General features: G+C 31.3%; 1 protein-coding gene across 2 annotated transcripts in view; it reads right to left on the minus strand.

The window, feature by feature from the left end:
• The window catches only part of LOC142320507 (uncharacterized), a 47,585-nt gene extending 28,347 nt beyond the window's left edge, over positions 1 to 19,238 (minus strand). For both annotated transcript variants that reach the window (XM_075358369.1, XM_075358370.1), the window contains exon 1: positions 18,953 to 19,238. The gene's annotated coding sequence lies outside the window, so the exon portion shown is untranslated. The remainder of the gene's footprint in view (positions 1 to 18,952) is intronic.
• Between the last annotated feature and the right edge of the window lie 204 nt (positions 19,239 to 19,442).

Raw genomic sequence — 19,442 nt, forward strand, 5'->3', positions numbered from 1 at the left:
ATTTCCCATAAAACTGAAACACTGGTGAACAAACTGACTCGACTCCTTCGTAATGTCGGAAGGCCTTGCTCTAAGAAGAGAGAGTTATATGGTCATGTAACAAACTTCTGTTTGTTGTTCGCTGTACTGGCGTGCGGAAGCCAGAAGTAGACGATTGCTTGAACATGTACAGCGTAAGCTGGCGCTAGGATAGCGATGTACTATAGATCAGTCTCGACCGATGCATTACAAGTCATCACTAGAATGCCTCCCGCATCATTGCTGGTGAAAAGCGATTTATGGAGGCTGAGATAAGGATACCGTATAGAGTAGAATGCTGGCCGAATGACAACTAGACGGGATACTTCTGACATTGGAAGGTAGACTTACGAGTTAATAAGGCACATCAAGCCGCGATTCAGGAGGAAGACCAAGAGCTCAGCTCCCCAGCTGAGCTCTTGGCTCTCCCAGTTCCTTACGAGCCATGGCTGTTTCAGGTCATACCTGCATCGGAGGAGACGTGTTTCTATTGGCTACTGATGGATTCGCCAGCACATGTTACGTTCCACTGTTCCAGAATGGGAAGCCCAAAGGCAGCACTTGTGTAGAACTACTGAGCTCTTAAACACCAGCGTTATTATCAAAATAATGGTGCAAGTCAGACGAGGCATTCAGTAGCATTTTTAAATTTTGTTCACGAAATATTGCGATGTAAGGACCGAGAAGCGTGCGTTACATGATTTGGTTTTCAACACAGCACTGGTCGCCAAGAGCGAAGACGCCGGTTAGCAAGAAAACGCCTTGAAGATCTGGGTATCGGGAACGGTGACGCGAGACCGATTGACCCGGGGAAGAGGTCAGCCTGGCAGCGAAGCCATCGTCTGTCCCCATAAGCGCGGATGAATGGCGGTAATGACGCTCCTGGGACACCAGATCCGCCGTCCGTAACACTCTTCCGTGGAACTGTCACCTTTTGGTGTCATTGAAGCTGACGGGACTGGAGGATCGCTCTGTCCGATGCATTCCCGTTAAGTGTCCATACCTGTCTCGGAGCTGCGCATGCCTTTTGGTGAATCCGGTTCCTAGATTGGGGATAAGGCGCAGTTTTTGATTTAGTGGGTTCGTGATTAGGATCTTATGAATCATATCTACTTTGTATTTACACTTTTATTTAACTTACTACATTTAGATTTTAGTTTTTTATTAATCTATAACTATATATATATTTATTTTTTATCAGTTAAAATTCTTAGGCATAAACGCCACATTTCTATGTCATATATGACTCAGTTGGAATGCGGTGAAAGAAATTCCAGTAAATTGATAATTCAGAAATCCATCATCATATTGCAAAAGCATAACTATTGATTGCAACAGGAATTATTATGTACAGTATCAATTCTACAGAAATATGGTCGTCAAGATTACCAAATATTACTGTTCACTTTTTCAATCGATCCTTAAAAAAACACATTTTCAACATAAAGTAGCTAATATATTCTACATTCAAAGTTTGAACGAAAATTAGATTGGAAATCCCGTTACTGTAAAGTTCTTTGTTTTTTGGACGAAAACTGTGATAAGCGATTTTTACCGATAATTGGTCATATATACGAGATGTGTGAGAAAGGTAATGAGATTGATAACACTGCGAGCGATTTGACAACGCTGTGTCTACCGGTCTGTGCTAGACCGGTTTGTTCATCCCTTCCACATGCTCAGTACGAGTTTCAACTCCGTTCAGCCAACACATTATTTTTTATAGCGCCATCAGTGAAGTTGTGTGTTATTCGAAAATGGAGCATCGGAAATTAGAGCAACGTTGTGCAATCAAGTTTTGTGTTAACTTGGGGAATCCGCGAGTCTGACCTTTGAAAACTTGAAACAGGCCTATGGGGAACATTGCTTATGAAGAGCAAATCTTATGAAGTTTGCTTATGAAGTTTTCCGTGGGCACAAATCATTTTTGGAAGGCCGAGTACACGTTGAAGATCAACCTCGCTCAGGGAGACCTTCAATTTCAAATCTGACGAAAACGTTGAGCGTGTGAGGGTTCTTGTGGGATCAGACAGTCGTTTAACAATAAGGATGATGAGCGAACAGTTAAATTTAAACATTTTCACCGTACATAAAATTTTGACAGACGATTTGGACATGCGAAAGGTTTGTGCGAAATCGGTGCCGAAAAACCTCACAACGGACAGAAGGACAATGGAAGAAACGTGTGCGTTGATCTTCTTGAGAGGATTGACAATGACCAAGAATTCTTCAATCGTGTGATCACAGGTGATGAATCCTAGATATTTGATTACGATCCTGAAACAAAGCGGCAAAGCGAAGTCATCACGCCGTCATCTCCTAGACCGAAAAAAATGTTGAATGAGCTGATTTGATTTTTTGACAGTATGGGTATCGTGCATAAAGAATTAGTTCCTCCAGGACAAACTGTCAACCAAGTGTTTTACAAAGCTGTCCTTGAAAGGGGCTCAGGAAAAGAGTGATTCGCGTGAGACCAGACATTGCAGACAAGTGGAAGCTTCATCATGACAATTCCCCGTGTCACACGGCCATTTCCTTCAGGGAATTTTTGACCTCAAAACGCATTCCTACGGTTTCTCAACCTCCTCCCCCCCCCTATTCACCTGATTTGAGTCCTTGTGACTTTTTCCTTTTCCCGAAATTGAAACATGTCTTAAAAGAACGTCATTTTGGAACTCTGGAGAACATTCAAAAGATTGTGACCGACAAGTTAAAAGCCCTACCAGTTGAAACCTTCCAGTGTTGCTACCAGGAGTGGGAACAACGACTCCGGCGGTGTATAGCTGCCCAAGGGAACTACTTTGAAGGGGATAATATTGTTGTTTGAAAAAAATAAAAACTTTGGTAAGTAAAAAGTCATTCTCATTACTTTTCTCACACACCTCCTATATATATGAACAACTTTATGCGGTTAAAAAAATTCTGCTGAGGCCAAAAGTAATAATAACCCGGCGGTATAAAGTTAGGGCTGAAAGGCGGATGCATAAAAACTTCTCTGGCAATCACTCTCAATTTTTGATGGGGCACCAAAGAGGTTTGGGTCCTGGATGGAAGAAGACACGTGTGGTTGTAATGGAAGAAATATTTTTTCCTGACGATCAATTCTGGTCGCTCGATCTCGACTGCTTAAGGTAATCTTTCCAGTTGTTGGCGCTAGAGATTAAAAACAATCGTTTAAAAAAGCGCAGCAGTTCATAGCGAAGAATTTCTTCTCAATCTCATCTCTCATACTGCCATCCCACACGTAGCATTACTTTTTTTTGACGTCAACCCTGGTTTTACACTTTATTCGGAACTTCCACTTTGCTCCAACCATGATTTTTTAAATTGTCGTATGAGATCTATTTTTATCGCTTATATGAGACGTTTCAAGAATTGTTCGATTTCTTTTTGTTTTAGCAACCATTTGCAGATGGAAATTCAATTCATCGAAACTTAAAAAACTTCAAAATTTATCGAATTCTTTTTTTTCCATTTACTTTTAAGACGCAATGTCTGTCAAATAAATAGAAATATAATAATCATATCGTTCTAAAAATACCAAGCGATATGTCACGTTTCAAAAACATGCAAGTGTACACAGATTTGATTTATATTACAAGAGTTATGCAGTTATAAAGCTACTAGTGGGAGTTTACTAATAAAATTCCCCTAACTCCCATATTTTCATTACGTGACTGCAACAATCAAACCTATCTTCTTTAGATATATTTTCTCTTCCTTCTTAATGAAATTATTATAATTTGACGTATCTCAAGAATTTTTAGCCGATCGAATATAATGTTTTGATTTAGTCCATGCTAATATTTTTTGGACTGAGCCACACTCAAGTTTGGAGGTAAAAGTATTACTCTATAATATTGATCGGGGAAAATTTTATCGGTTAGAAATATTCTTTTGGTTTTAATTTTTCAACTAAATCATGTACTGTAGTCTACTTCATACTTGTATCACAAGAAATGACTTTTGTTTCCAATTTGAGGTTTGTCGATTTGCTTGACACATTGACTATCGCTATCGCAGATGATATTAATAAATTTGGTATTACTTTTTCCGTTAATTGCCTTTAAAAATATCTATATGATTCATTTGCTCGTGATAATCTCCCATTTATGAATCCTTCTCGTCCTTCGATATTAGCCACGATCAGTTGAACATAACTCCTATAACATCTTCATTTTGCCAATACTTTCTGAAATTAATTTTATTCTACCTATGTCTCTACAAAATATTAGTAGTTTTTTATGATTTAATTTTTAATTATCTAGTTCTGAAATTTACAACATCCTGTCGTTAAATCAAAAATTTTATTTTCGATTTGCACGTTATCAACATAAAACCCATTTTTTCAAGATTTTTCAAAGAGTACAGTATTTCTATTTAAAATTGATCATATTTTCAATGTCGGAACAACTTTTTGAAGGTAGGAACAGTTTTCTCTATTACATAAAAATTTTTTATTACTGATCTATCAAAGTTATCGGTTACAACATTTTTATGTTCAGAGTGTTTTCTGTTTTTGTTTGTTTTTTTTTGGTTTTTTTGGTGGTGTCGTTCCACTTTCATTACATCGAATATCCTTTCGTGTACATTTTAGTGTTACTATCGAAACGTTATAGTAATTTGACATTCGTTACAGCACTCTTTTTAAGAGGAAAAAAAATTATTGTTAGGTTCCTACTCTCAATACATTTAAAACAACATTCCTTTCTGTACAACGAATAGTGTTAACAACTTTTTCGAACACTCAAAATTGTAATCTCTCTCTTTTTCTGTTTAGCCTCTGGAACCACCGTATTACTTCAGAGGATGAATGAGGATGATATGTATGAATGTAAATATAGTGTAGTCTTGTACAGTCTCAGGTCGACTATTCCTGAAATGTGTAGTTAATTTAAGCTCAACCACCGAAAGACACCGGTATCCGCGATCTAGCATTCAAATCCGTAAAAGTAACCGCCTTTTTTAGAATTTTAACCTTAGAACTCTCGACTTCGAAATCGACTGATTTACGATGACGAGTTAACCAGTAGAACAGTCTGGTGGGCTACATTGCTATTGCATTTTAAATCTGAAATCTAAAACTCTAACAGGTAAAATACGAAAATTTATTTACCGTATTAAAACGAATTTATACGAAAATACGAACAGTACTGTATATTAATAGATAATTTTCAGAAGGGCAGGGTAGATGTATGCGCTCTAGGCATTATTCAATTCACACCTTGCTTTAAAGAGTTCTCCTGTACATTAGTATAAATAAGCTGTCTTATAATGTATAACTGAAAAAGTTATTTGTATGATATTATTTAAATTGTTCTTGATTCACTTTAAATTTGAACTCTATAGCTTATCTTATCGGTAAAATTAAAATTATTTATTTTGAAGTTTTTCTTTTTGTTTTATAGTTGAAGTTAAATAAAATTAATGACACAAAATAACACGAGTTAAGAGTTGTAATAACAATAATAATAATAACTATTATTATAAAATTTAACATTAAGACAAATAAATTGAATTAGGAAAAAATAAAATTATTAAAATAATATCATTTATGGTAAATTTTTTATTGTGAATTTAATTTATATTTAATTATTTAATAATTATCTACTGCTTATTTTTGAAAGAAATAATTTTTTGCTGGATAAGCAACAAGTCAGCAAAATTATTATGGTATATCCTCAATTTTCTATCGTAGTATTATTTATTCAATTATTCATTATATATCAACCAGCCGGACACAAATGCACAAGAAAAGCTACTCTAATTTCATCACAAACACAAATACTATTTTACAAAATTTTAAAGTAATTAATAAAAAACAAACAAAACATTTTTAATTTTACAGATATTTTTAGGATTTACAAGTACTTAAAAAATTTTCCATGTGGATTAAAATTTTTATTATATTGGAAGGAACAAGAAAAAATGTATCAATTAGCAAATTAACAATTTTGTAAAGGATTTTGGGTATGCGTCTCCGCTACATGTAGATCTACCAGATTTGAGGCACAAGATTGAAGCAGCTGTTGCTCCCATTACATACTGCCAAAATATGGAACAAACTAATCGGTTGGATGTGTGCCGCAAGAAGAACACACAATTTCCGATTTCCGTGGCGGAGTGGTAGCGTCTTGGCCTTTCATCTGGAGGTTCCGGGTTCGAATCCCGATCAGGGATGACATTTTTCATAAGTTACAAATTTCCATTTCCATATTCTCACGTATAAAATTCGAGCTTTTATGATGAATTAATTCATCAAAGTCCAAAAAAAAATAAAAAAAATACAAATGGATATTATAGTTAAACTCAATTACTGATCATATCTGAATTAAATAAATAAAAACAAAAACCGAAGTTAAAAAAAAAATACAACACACTAAATTTATAAATAAAAAAACTTAAAAAATGTAGTGTACGAATTAAAAGAACTCTGGATACAATATAGTTTTTAAAACAACAAAAAACGAACCGGTATACTTAAACAAATTTAGAAAAAACCCTGTGCCTCTGAAATGTACAGCGCTGTTAGTGAAATATGACTGGAAACTTTTAAATAATTCTGTAGTTAAATCTAGTAGTTAAACCTAGAAAAATAAAAATTTATAGTTCCTACCACAAAAAGATCTATTTCTTCGATGTACAACCACCTCTCTCTTTTTTCTGTTTAGCCTCCGGAACCCACGTAACTTCGATGTACAACCACCTCTCTCTTTTTTCTGTTTAGCCTCCGGAACCCACGTAAGGTATTACGTCAGAGGATGAATGAAGATGATATGTATGAATGTAAATGAAGTGTAGTCTTGTACAGTCTCAGGTCGACCGTTCCTAAGATGCGTGGTTAATTGAAACCTAACCATTAAAGAACACCGGTATCGGTAATCTAGTATTCAAATTCGTATAAAGGTTACTAGGAACCTTAGAACTCTCGATTCGAAATCAGCTGATCTGCATTAATGAATTCACCACTAGACCAACCCGGCGGGTGTACCACAAAGGATCACCGATTTTATTCATCAATTAATGAACTCAGAGAAAGTAACTCTGATTACATCTCTTCCACCTCAGTTACTTGAAACAAGAAAAATTGGGGGAGATCGCATAAATTAATAAATTACAAACATTGAATTGAGAAACAATGCATTGTAGATGATGGTTTTACTTAAGAAAAATATAATCATAAACGTTTTTATAACTTTTATTTTTTTTACTCATCTGAATATTTTTACAGAACATTTTGTAAATTTTTTGTTGATTTAACATGTGATATTAAACTATTTCTTCTAGTACATTAAAAAAAAGCTATACACAATTATATGTTGAGGAATTGTATTCCGTATCCTGTGAGCAGTGTTTTCTATATAGATTAGTAATCGTGCATTGTATGCAGTTTGCTTCCATGAGTTAACCGTTCCTGAGACGTGTAGTTAATTGAAACCCAGCCATCAAAGAACACCGATATCCACGATCTAGTATTCAGATCTAAATAAAAGTAACTGCCGTATAAAACCAGCGAATCTCTCCCATTATACAACGAAGGGAAATTAAAAAATCTTAAATTGAAATAGTAAGGTTGTGATATATCATTTTTAAACATAACATAACATAAACAACAAACGAAACATACATAACAATAATATTTCAACATAATCTTATAACAATAATATATAACATACATAACAAAAAATTTGAGGCTACCACGCTCCTAACCTAAATAGCGACCCGATCATCAGTAACATCAAATATATAAAAAAATATTACAAAATAAACTCATTTTAACCCACAGCAAACTAAAAAGCGAAATAAGCCACAAATTCCAATGTAAAAACACAATGAAATATTAAAGACCAGAAGAAACAAATCCAACAGCAACTATGAAGGAAAGCCAATCAAACCTATATTCCTGATTTCTGATAATCGATTTTTTATCATAAGTACTTTTTCCTAGCAAGTTTCAAAAGTATCCTACAATATGATGACACAGTTGTAGGACTTTCCGTCACGTGGCTGTTTTCTGATGTCCGGCTTACACACCCACACACACACACACATATATATATATATATATACACACACACACACACATAAACACGCGCGCGCTCGATTTAATTAAAAATATTTATTGTTTATTTAATTCAATGATTCTAACTAAAGCGCGCGCACATACCGAATTTCATTCACGCAGATGTGGCGGTACTAGCAGCCACTTTAAATACTTTTTTACACTTTAAATATTATTTATTTATTTAACTCTACCGCTCACCTGTGACTTCACAACATAGCAGGCGACTACAACAGCTATACGTCAGTGCTACACTAGCTCTCCTTGTGATGAGAGGAGGTACTATTGAGGCAGTATACCCAGTTAGCCGCTTGTTTACTTAGATCATTTTTTGTGCAAAAAAATTATTTTTGCAAATATTGTTATTTTTTAATCGTTAATAAATGTGTTTAAGAAAAATAAGACCGTAATTAGGCGAAATCTCGAGATACTGAGGGTGACGTTGCTCTACAGCCTCATCCCTTGACCTTTTAGGTTGAAAATTTAATGCCCTCAATACCTCATATATGGAAGTAATTTAACAGAGTTTGGTCAAAATTGGCTCAGTAGTTCTGCAGATATAAGGGGTGCAAGACCAAAAATACACACGTACATACGAACATTAACACCCGGAAAATTTTCATCCGGTTTTTTGAGTTTCTTTGGTGTCAAAACATCAAGATCCAGTGAAAACCGCATATGCCCAAATCGGACCGATTACAATACTTTCCCTTCTAAGGAAAAGAATTTTATAGCTCTGCTATAGCGCTAGACGGGAAAGTAAAAATATATCTTTTTACATAGGAACATTTAGTAGTTTTTTTTTCATTTATGAGAATATAATATATACAATATTTTATATTCTTCAGGGTTTAATTACATCAGTTTTTAAAAATATTTTTTCATCCTGTCAAGTGGTAGAAATAAGTATGTATTTCGGGAAAAATAATACACTAAATAATTGTTTTTAGACGTGTAAGCTGCATATTTAAGAACCAATTATTTAGCATTTAACTTATGAAATAATTTTTCCCTTGGTTCCATACTCGTTAAATGCAACACTAAGAGGATTTAACATTTTTAGAGACTTTAAAATTCGATAAAGAAGCATTCAATATAAATTACTTTGTGTAGTTACTTTGATCACTTTGTCTTTTGTTATATTGATTTTCTTTCTAGTGGGTAATGAAAAAATTTTATTATTTACATTTTGAATCCCCGACTACTAGAGGGAGATTATATTTGTATAACATAACCGCCAATTGTAGCCTCCACTTTTAACTTTTCCCTACCCTAAAGAATCTCTGAATCAAATATGCCTTAGCGTATTTAGATAAAAAATTACCCGACAGGATTTATCAACTTTCCAAATTAACGTAACTCAACAACTTGAGAATTTATATGCGATGTTTTAATTTTTTTATCGTAGTAAATCAAATTATTTTTTAAAAATTATTGAGATTCTGATCTTGACATTGACTCATTTTCAAAAAAACTGATCGCTAAGCTGGGGACTCATATGTTTCTCAAAGCATTACCAATAATCGATTTAGAGAAAGAATAGAGACGCAACCATATCCATTTAAAAATACTTTTTAGGTAAATTTATATCGTAAGCACGATTAAAATTTACCAATATCTCAATTATTAACATTAAAAGATGTTAAAAAAATGACTGTTAAAAAAAACAAAAATAACAGGAAAATTGATGGCCAATATATTTTGAAATACTCGTGGAGTTCTCTTCAATATTATTCATTTTTATTGAGGAAATAAAGATCTATCTATACGTCTAAATTTGGCAATAAAGAAAAAAAGACCGCATTTTACGATAAAGAAAATGATTTTATACTAAGACAAAGCATTACAACACCACTTCGATTATAAAATCATAATTGTTCGAATTCGGGTACCAAATTTTTTCGCATACTTCCAACTCCACTTTCAAATTATATTAAAATAGCTTGTTGCTGGAAAGATATTTATGTGAAATGATAAAGTTATTTGAGAAACATCTAACAATTTTATAAACTTGAGAGTAAGTAATATTGATAAATAAAAAATATTTTTCCCGAAAAATGATGTCTTCTTTATTTTACAATGAATTTATCAAATACCTCAGGTTACAAAAACATACTGTGGAAGTAGAAATATTTAAAACGTGAAATTCGGCTGCTAAATAGTTTTTACTTCTTTTTTTTTAATTTAACTATTCTCATGCATTTTAAGTTTATTCCTCCTAAATTTATTTATTTGTTTTTAAATACATGTTTTATAGCTACTATACTTTCCAAATTTTTCATTTTTGACTAAATATTGAGAAAAGATTCATTTAAGATATCATTTAACCTATTTCTTCAATATAAAAATTTTTGTTCGTAAAATATGACGGTTAATTATTATAAAATAAAACAAGAGAATTAAATATCTTTTCTTTGTTTTGAAAGAACTGGCAACCAAAGCCTCGGTAATTAGCCCGGTGGAAATCGGTAGCGTATAAAAGAGATGCCGTGCCTGAGCGGGATTCGAACCCGGAACCTCCGCACGAAATGCCGAAACGCTACCTACTCAGCCATGGAGATCGGCATTAAATTTTTAATTGTATTTAATTTTACAATTAAAATAAACCTTAACGTTTCATAATATACAAGCTCCTTATTATTTTAATAACAAAGAATTAAAAACAAAAATAAATAATTATTTAAAAAGAAACAAAACCAAAAAGAAATTAATAAAAAAAGGAATGCCGTTCATAAGAGTATTAAAAATGCAACAGATGATTCACATTTGTCAAGAAGAGATGTATAGTACACAGACAGATATTATTGTTGTTATTAAGAAAGAAAAAGGGGAAGACAGTGCGTCTGAACGTAGAACAATAAAAAAAACCTATGACCGTTTTTTCATAACCTAAGCAAGGAGTAAAGACCTCAATGATATCTGATTAGATTAAATTTAATAAAATACATAAAAATATTAATAATGACTGATTTAATTTAATCATTTGTTATATTTATTTATAAAATCCTTTGTATAATATATTATTTTATAGATGAATTGACGTACAATAAAATATATTTTTCAACGACTGTATTATAACGTTTGAATTACGCGGCTGGAACCTGTGTACCATACATAACGAGGATCATTATGAAACATTTTTTTCATTACAATACAGTTGTTAAACCAATCAAAAGCCTACGTTTTTCAACCGCTCAGAAGCGTTGTGGTAAAAATTGGAAGAGGTTATTTAAGTCATAAGTGTAAATATTGATTGCAGTTATGAAAGTCGGGGAAGTGTGTTAAAGTAATGATCGAGTTAATTATCAAACCCAAAGAAAAGACTAAAAAAAAAATTTGTTTAGATAGAGTTCTAGTTCAGATTATCATAAAGAAAATAAGAATTTATAAAATAGGTATTATTATAAAGAATTAATTCATCAGAAATTTCATCTGTTCAATATTTTATGATATTCAACCAGATAGGGATTTCAACAATTTTTATTACTCTGTATACGTTTATTAGAAAGAAGAAGACCTCAATCATTTTGTAGAAAGTCGTCAACTTTATGTGAAATCAGAAGTATATATTTTAGAAAATTTTCCTAGGGATGATGATAAAAAAACGAATAAAATTCATCTCAGTTGGTAAACTATGTACGAGCAGCATTTGATTGATAAATTTAATAATAACAATTTTTATTAAAATGAAATTTGATGTGGACACCACATAACTATCTTGTACGCCTATTAAATTGCATATAGACATTTTTAAAAGTAAATCAAATTTTATTTCATTTATAACTTATTGTTTTTCATATTTATTATTTCTTTTATTGTTACTAGTGAATTATTTTTTATTGTAAAAATTATTTTATAATGAGAGGTTAATAATTATTAATAAATCAATATATTTAAATTAAAAAAAAGTTAAAAGTATAAAAGGAGATGAAGTCAGATTGAACCGATGTAAGATGTAAAATTTCATTAATTAAATTTTAATTGGCTATAACTGTAGACAAACTGGCGAAAGAAGAGTGGATTAAAGAAAAGTGTTCAGAAGTGGAAAGAGAAATGAACATTGGTAAAATAGACGGAGCATACAGGAAAGTTAAGGAAAATTTTGGGGTACATAAATTAAAATCTAATAATGTGTTAAACAAAGATGGTACACCTATATATAATACGAAAGGTAAAGTCGATAGATGGGTGGAATATATTGAAGAGTTATACGGAGGAAATGAATTAGAAAATGGTTTTATAGAGGAAGAAGAGGAAGTTGAGGAGGATGAAATGGGAGAAACAATACTGAGATCTGAATTTAAGAGAGCATTAAAAGATTTAAATGGCAGAAAGGCTCCTGGAATAGACGGAATACCTGTAGAATTACTGCGCAGTGCAGGGGAGGAGGCGATTGATAGATTATACAAACTGGTGTGTAATATTTATGAAAAAGGGGAATTTCCGTCAGACTTCCAAAAAAGTGTTATAGTAATGATACCAAAGAAATCAGGGGCAGATAAATGTGAAGAATACAGAACAATTAGTTTAACTAGTCATGCATCAAAAATCTTAACTAGAATTCTATACAGAAGAATTGAGAGGAGAGTGGAGGAAGTGTTAGGAGAAGACCAATTTGGTTTCAGGAAAAGTATAGGGACAAGGGAAGCAATTTTAGGCCTCAGATTAATAGTATAAGGAAGATTAAAGAAAAACAAACCAACATACTTGGCGTTTATAGACCTAGAAAAGGCATTCGATAACGTAGACTGGAATAAAATGTTCAGCATTTTAAAAAAATTAGGGTTCAAATACAGAGATAGAAGAACAATTGCTAACATGTACAGGAACCAAACAGCAACAGTAGCAATTGAAGAACATAAGAAAGAAGCCATAATAAGAAAGGGAGTCCGACAAGGATGTGTTCTATATCCGTTACTTTTTAATCTTTACATGGAACTAGCAGTTAATGATGTTAAAGAACAATTTAGATTCGGAGTAACAGTACAAGGTGAGAAGATAAAGATGCTACGATTTGCTGATGATATAGTAATTCTAGCCGAGAATAAAAAGGATTTAGAAGAAACAATGAACGGCATAGATGAAGTCCTACGCAAGAACTATCGCATGAAAATAAACAAGAACAAAACAAAAGTAATGAAATGTAGTAGAAATAACAAAGATGGACCACTGAATGTGAAAATAGGAGGAGAAAAGATTATGGAGGTAGAAGAATTTTGTTATTTGGGAAGTAGAATTACTAAAGATGGACGAAGCAGGAGCGATATAAAATGCCGAATAGCACAAGCTAAACGAGCCTTCAGTAAGAAATATAAGTTGTTTACATCAAAAATTAATTTAAATGTCAGGAAAATATTTTTGAAAGTGTATGTTTGGAGTGTTGCTTTATATGGAAGTGAAACTTGGACAATCGGAGTATCTGAGAAGAAAAGGTTAGAAGCTTTTGAAATGTGGTGCTATAGGAGAATGTTAAAAATCAGATGGGTGGATAAAGTGACAAATGAGGAGGTATTGCGGCAAATAGATGAAGAAAGAAGCATTTGGAAAAATATAGTTAAAAGAAGAGACAGACTTATAGGCCACATACTAAGGCATCCTGGAATAGTCGCTTTAATATTGGAAGGATAGGTAGAAGGATAAAATTGTGTAGGCAGGCCACGTTTGGAATATGTAAAACAAATTGTTAGGGATGTAGGATGTAGAAGGTATACTGAAATGAAACGACTAGCACTAGATAGGGAATCTTGGAGAGCTGCATCAAACCAGTCAAATGACTGAAGACAAAAAAAAAAGATCAGATGATTCCATTATATCTCTTTGGTTGTGTATATTAGCAATTTCGTTCAGTATTGTGAAATAATAAGCTAATTTTTTTTTTTCAATTCCTTCACTACATTGAATTAAATATAATTTCTGTCATTAGTAAAACAGGCACAAAATTGTCGGATTGCATAATATTTGTAATTTAATAATTTCATGTTTAGCTCAGCTGTTTATTAGCCAATTGGAATAAATGAGGCTTCATTTTGTTCACAATTAAAGGCTTAATATTTTATCTTATAATAAACATAATTCCAGAAAATATATTTACGGAGTATTAATGATTTATATATTTAATAGCCACCTTTTGAAACTTCCAAAAGTACAATTTTCAAATGTACTTATTTTATAGAAGATATCCGGTACATTTACAACAAATTTTATTAAAATATTTTAATCTGTTTTTAATATATATTTTTGTAAAAAAATAACACAAAATAATGGAAAATTTAAGCGATATTTTGCATCTGTTAACATGAATATATTTTTTTTGTTTATTTTGATATCGTGAATCAGTTCCTTGAGTTTGGCTAATACCTCCTGAAATATGTATGTGTGTTTTGTGCGCGCGCGGGTGTATGTGCTCGCTCGCACCTGTGTATATATGTTTGAATGTATGTGTATATATATGAGTATATATTTATTACTTTACTGAAATTAATTTTTTTAAGATTCATACTGTTCCTCTGTACTGTTAAATTATATTTAAATAAATCACCAAGTGCAGAATATCGAGATAAGACATATCTTATTTTAATTTTTCATGAAAGTACTTTCGCGGGATCCCGCATCCTCAGTAACGATTGAAATAATTTCGTTAATGCATAATAAAAATATAAAAATAAAAACACTAAAATAATGACAATTGCGATTAATTTACATGAGTGCTGCTACCTGTTGCAGCTTTTATGAGAACGTCTCCTTCAAACACTGGCTTGCCTGATGGTTAATAGAACTGAAATTTTGTTTGTATTTATATATGTAATATATTTAATTTTACTAATTTTACGACATCTTTATTAAAACACGCGCGCACACACACACATACATATATATATTTTTTTTCTCCACCTACTCTTCCAATAACTGCCGAACACTGATGGGCATGTGTACAGGGAAATATAATTACCGCTACCAGGCCTGACGTAGCTGCATATATAGTACAAAGTAAGTGTAAATGTAACGGTAATCATGTAGTCTGGAAGAGACTCAGGTCGACCGCTTCTGAAATATGTTATTAATTGAAATCGAACCACCAAAGGGTATCGGTATCCACAGTGTAGCATTCAAATCCACATAAAGCAACTGCCTTTACAAGAGCACGACCTTAGAACGCCCGACTACAAAAATCAGGTAATTTTTGTAGATCGTAAAATTACATGAATTTTGTAGTCGGCAAGTCCGGCAAGTTTGTAGTCGGACAAGTTTAACCACTATACTAACTCGGTGGTTGTATATATATATATATATATATATATATATATATATATATATTAAATTATTTAATCATCAAGTTTATTTGGTAATAAATTTTTCAATGTTATCAGCAAAGAAGTAGGTACATTGGTTTTTCGTATATTTAGCTGAGTTTACTGGTACATTTTTTAAATGCTGGAGAAACCTAAAGCCCATATTTTTAACAAGAACGGACTGTTTCAGACCTAATGCTTTGGGTCATAACACTTTATCCCGACATAACCTAAAAAAACCACATTTTTAATCGTAACTTTAATACCGGTAAACCAATTTTTATTTTATTTATACCAAATTACTCGGCATTCAAAGGGCCTTCCAATGAGGTGACACAAGCTACATCGTCTTACTTAAAAAAGATAAGTTTTCAACACTTGAAAGTCTTTTCTTTTTCCTGTTTAGCCTCCGATAACTACCGTTCAGATAATACTTCAGTGGATGAATGAGGATGATATGCATGAGTGTGAATGAAGGTGTAGGTCTTGTACATTCTCAGTTCGACCATTTCTGAGATGTGTGGTTAGTTGAAACCCACCACCAAAGAACACCGATATCCACGATCTAGTATTCAAGTCCGCGTAAAAATAACTGGCTTTACTAGGACTTGAACGCTGGAACTCTCGACTTTCAAATCAGCTGATTTGGGAAGACACGTTCACCACTAGACCAACCCGGTGGGTTAACACTTGAAAATCTAGAAAACATTTAAGGGCGAAATTTTGTGTTGAAATCTAAAAAATAATTTTCTCAGTTTATTTCAAACGGTTTAAGAAGTAATATCGCGTAATTACATAGTTACTTCTGTCGGACTGAAATTTAAAAAAGTACTACCCCAAATGGTTTTTCGCACCTACCGAGCGAAGGGGTGGGCGGATTTTAATTTTCTTTTCACCAAAGTTCATTATTTTTTTCGGGTTGTCAATTAATGCAATTACATGTTACCATTGCAAGTTAAGATTTTTAAGTTAGGATAGGTGTAGCGGAGAGGGTGGGTTCCATTCCTTTGAAAATAATTATAAAAAGGTTTCTCTCGAGAATGTATACATGCCTGCAAACAGAAATACGATGGGACTGATAGCTGTTGAATAATAAATGCGATAACTTTTCAAATGATCACCCGGTATATGGGGAATTGTTGGCATTAAATTTAAGACAAAATTATAAAGATATTTTTGCTATTATTTACTGTTGAAATTTTGTACAACGGTGGTAGGAAATTGAGTTTTAACAATGACAGTACTTTATTTAATATCCCAAAGTTTTAAATCTATTTAGGGGGTGGAGGATATTCACATTAGTTTTAAAAAATGTTTGCTTCGCATCTCGAAAATTCGTAGACAAAAATAATTGAAATTTTGCACAAATATTTGGATATTATAAATATATATTTTTTTTAGTTTTGGACTGATTTTCACTAACTACGATCAAGGGATATTAAGTTATCAAGTTATTAGTAGAATTACTACTTTTTTTTTTTAGCAAACTATATTCTATTTAGCCTTGTTGAATAATATCATATCAAATTGGGCAGACATGTAAATAAATACTACAATAAATAAATTTTCAACCCCCTAAAAATAAAGGGCTGAGTAGGGGACTAATACTTAAAATATCAATTCTTTTTAAATTTTAATTTTCAAGTTTGAAAATTCAACTGTATCACTATTACTGTATACGTCTCTGCATTTTTTTTAAACAAAAAAAAAAGGTTTTATAATATTCCATTGTATATTTAGTTAAGAACCAAAGTATTTTTGTTTAAATTTTCTGTAATTTCTGATACTTTATTCATTTTTCAAACAGCGGCTATTATTAAAAATATTATATGAGGTAGATTTCAAGCAACGGGGTCAAATTAGACTTAAATTTTTCAATGAAAGATTGCCCTTTTCCACAATTTTAGATCAGATCTGCCTGGTGTATCCGTTTAATCAAATCAATAAAAATACTATTTTTACTATTGTTAATAATAACATATTATTTTGCATACGCATAAACCGGACATAAAATTTATTTATACAGTAAAGTACAATTTTAGTAAAAAATATGTATGAAATTAGAAATCCCTTATAATGCGAGTATTGTGACTGACGTGGGATTACCATCAAATTAAAAACTAATATAATGATAAAAAAATAAAAGTTACAAAAATCTTAAAATCTATCGTGAGTTCTGTGGCTTAGCTTATAGAATAAAAAAAACGAAATTTTAAACAGTCTAGCAAAGAAAATAATAATATTCTATATCTACAATTAAATAAAATATGTTGTTAACGTTTTCAATTCGAATAGCCAAGACCGGATTCATTAAGCAAATTCTATCAAATTTCTAGGATTTTTGATATTATTTTAGGTATAGAACGTTTTAGGAGCAAAGTATAAGTATGATATTTTTAATTTCCAATTTAGGTTTAGGGATAAAAGAATACTAGCACATCTCGAATTCCCCGTGACAAAAGTACAATTTTTTACATCCTGACTAGTGTTAATTAAAAATAATCCTGTAACATCTTAACAATATATATTTAAGGGAATAGTAAAATATTTAAATGATTCATGACGTCTTTTCTTACCAAGAATCAATCAAATAACATGTTTTTATCCGATACTTAATTACTTAGTGACACTGCGATAAACTTCATTTATTAAAATTATTTCTATTTTTGTTAAGAAATCATTTATAATAACATTAAAATTAAAAAAATAATCTCTAGATTCAATAAATTAAAACAATTAAATATTGAAGAATTAGTAAAAATACTGTATTTTTTGGAGGCCAAATTTAATACATTTTTCAACAATTTTCAATGGTACATTTAACAATATTGTTCTTCGGGAAGGTTAAAAAATATGCAAAAAATTTTATAAAATACAACTCACCCTTACTAAAAGAAAAAAAATAGTATAAATCCTCCACGATCTCTGTGGAGGAATAGTTTTAGTCTTTCATGGCGTAAATCCCGGGTTCAAATCCTGAATCAGATATGGCAATTTTTTTTTATTCTTTACAAACATTTTAATTCCAATACAAAAGCTTCACGTTTGTAAATTTAAAAATTATATTTAAAGAAAAACGTTTCTGTAATAATATAAGAATTTTTTTATATAAAAATTTTGGTATTTTTGGGGGGTTTCAAAATGTAGTGAAATACAGAAATCTTTGGGAAGTCAATATTTTAATTAGCAGTAAGTTTCCTCTTTTATACCGAGTAATAAATAAGAAAATATCATTTACAACTAGTAAATCCCATAATTGAAGCGTTTAAATAAATAAAAAACGTTGGAAATTATATTAAAATTTGGTTTGTCCAATAAATAAATATATAATAAACAAGAATATACATATATTTCAGTAAAAGCATCTTCATAATATTCGTAAGGTAAAAAATTTTTTTCTAATTTGCATAACTGTTATGCAAATTAGAAAAAAGATTATTTTTACAAATTAATTACATATATATTATAATTTTCAAAAATATACACATAAAGACTAAGACACACCTACACAGTTACACACTCTTGGTGCTCGCATACACATACATACAAAGAAACAAACATCTATTAAAAATATTAAACTCACCTTTTAACAAAAATATGTATATATTATTGTTATTATTTGTAATTAGAAAATGCTTAATTATAAATAAATTTAATCACAAAATATTTTATTTGATTTTAAAAAGCAAATAATAAAAGCAATAATTATAATAATTTATTTTTTGTATACATGTATTAATTACACGTAAAAATTATTTTAAATGTCTTACGAAAAAAAAAAATAGAAAAACAACGAAAAACACAAGGATTAATAAAACTAAAAACTCCGATTTTTAATTGACATTAAAAATAGTCACAAACACTCTTAATATCCCATTCAGTTTTAACGTGATACTATTGTCAATCTAAAACACAACAGTGATGCAATTCATAATTGTAAAACAAAATTCCCACTAATTATAAAATATTCCCTAATTATAATTTTTAATAATATAATATTATTTCTATGTGTTTTTTGAGAATTAATTTTATTGTAGTATAGAAATAAATAATTATAAATTTGACTCTCGATT

Source organism: Lycorma delicatula, chromosome 2 (genome assembly GCF_047948215.1).
Source record: "Lycorma delicatula isolate Av1 chromosome 2, ASM4794821v1, whole genome shotgun sequence".
Classification (NCBI taxonomy): Eukaryota; Metazoa; Arthropoda; class Insecta; order Hemiptera; family Fulgoridae; genus Lycorma; species Lycorma delicatula.